This window comes from Nannospalax galili, unplaced genomic scaffold, assembly GCF_000622305.1.
Source record: "Nannospalax galili isolate Female #2095 unplaced genomic scaffold, S.galili_v1.0 scaffold803, whole genome shotgun sequence".
Classification (NCBI taxonomy): Eukaryota; Metazoa; Chordata; class Mammalia; order Rodentia; family Spalacidae; genus Nannospalax; species Nannospalax galili.
This window is the reverse complement of record NW_008349354.1, coordinates 1,377,888-1,379,701: the sequence shown is the minus strand read 5'-3', so window position 1 is coordinate 1,379,701 and position 1,814 is coordinate 1,377,888.

Below are 1,814 nucleotides of genomic sequence, written 5' to 3'. Positions count from 1 at the left end.
GACAGGGTCTCCCTGTAGCCCCAGCTGTCCTGGAACTCACTATGTAGACCAGGCTGGCCTTGAACACAAAGAGATCCGCCTGCCTCTGCCTCCCGAGTGCTGGGATTAAAGGCGTGCGCTACCACGCCCGGCAGCCTTTGTTTTTTAAAAGGCCAATTCCCACCATCTAGTTGACGTTTGTGGTCAAATCCCAAATGAGCCTCCCTTCCAAGTTTGTAGGCCGCACTTAGAAAACTATCTCTAGTTTTGATTCCTGCTACTGAGGATGAGACATGAGACTGGGTACCCTGGTAGGAGCACCTCAGGAAAAGGGCAGAGCTAATATGGAGGTGATCACACCATTTCTCCTGAGGGAAGAAATCAAATTTTAATGATCTAAAGATATTTCCTGAAGCAATCAAATCAGGTCAAAACTTATAGCTGGTTGGGGCTGGGCAGATGACTCAGTTTGTAAAGTGCTTGCAGTGCAAGCATGAGGACCTGAGTTCTAACTGCAGCACCTATGTTAAATAAGTCAGGTGCAATGGTGTGGACCTGTAATCCCAGTGCTGGGGAGGCAGAGCCTGCAGGATCCCTGGTGTTTGCTGTCCAGCTCCAGGTTCAGGGAGAGACTGCCTCAAAATATAAGGTGGAAGGGCTGGGTGTGGCAGAGGCCCCCACCTTAATCCCAGCACTCAGGATTTGGAGGCAGGCAGATCTCTGTGAGACTGAGGCCAGTGATCCACATAGTGAGTTCTAGGCCAGCTGGGGTTATAGGGAGACTGTCTCAAAAAGACAAACAACAAATAAGGTAGAAGGGACTGGAGAGATGGCTCAGTGGTTAAGAGCACTGGCTGCTCTTGCAGAGGACACATGGCAGCAAACAACCATCTGTAACTCCAGTTCCAGGGGATCTGACATCCTTTTCTGGCCTCTGTGGGCACTTCATGCACATGATGCACTTACATACGTGCAGGCAAAACATTTATATACATTAAATGTGTATATATATATATATACATATATATATATACATATATATGGAAAAGTGACAGAAAAAGACATTCAGTGTTGACCTCTGGTACACACAAACACACACACATACGCACCCTCACACCAACAGAACAAAAATGCCTATACCTGTAGCTCTTGACCAAGACTTAGCACAACCAGTAAGGGTGTGCTAAGAAATCCATTGCCTGGGCCATATTCCTGATCACTGATGATGATGGAATCCCAGGGCAGAGGAAACTGCATTAAAAAAAGTGTTATAATTGTGTGTGTGTGTGTGTGTGTGTGTATGTGTGTGCATTATGTGCATTTGGACACATATGCCACGGCATACATGTGGAGGAAGTCAGTGAACAACTTTGTGGACTTGATTCTCTCTTTCTACCTTTATATGATCTAATTTTATTTCTGATGCTATGATAAAATATCCTGATAATAAGCAACACAAGGAGAAAAAGGTTTATTTGGGTTGCTATTCTAGATTACAGTCCATTATTGCAGGAAATCAGGGCAGGAACTTAAAGCATCACATCCACAGCCAAGAGCAGAGAGAGAAACAAGTGCACCCTTGCTGTCTGCTGCTCACTCTGTACTCTTATACAGTTCAGGGCACAGTGGGTTTTCCCACATCAATTAACAAGCAAGACAATCCCCACAGACAGACCCACTGGCCAGCCTGACCTAAGGAGTTTCTCATTAAGACTCTTCCCAGGTGATTCTAGGTTGTGTCAAGTTCACCCTTAAAACTAACCAGCAGGCTCGGGTTCTAGGGATGGAAGTTGGGTTACCAGGCTTGTGCAGCGAGTGCCTTTACCCTTGGATCC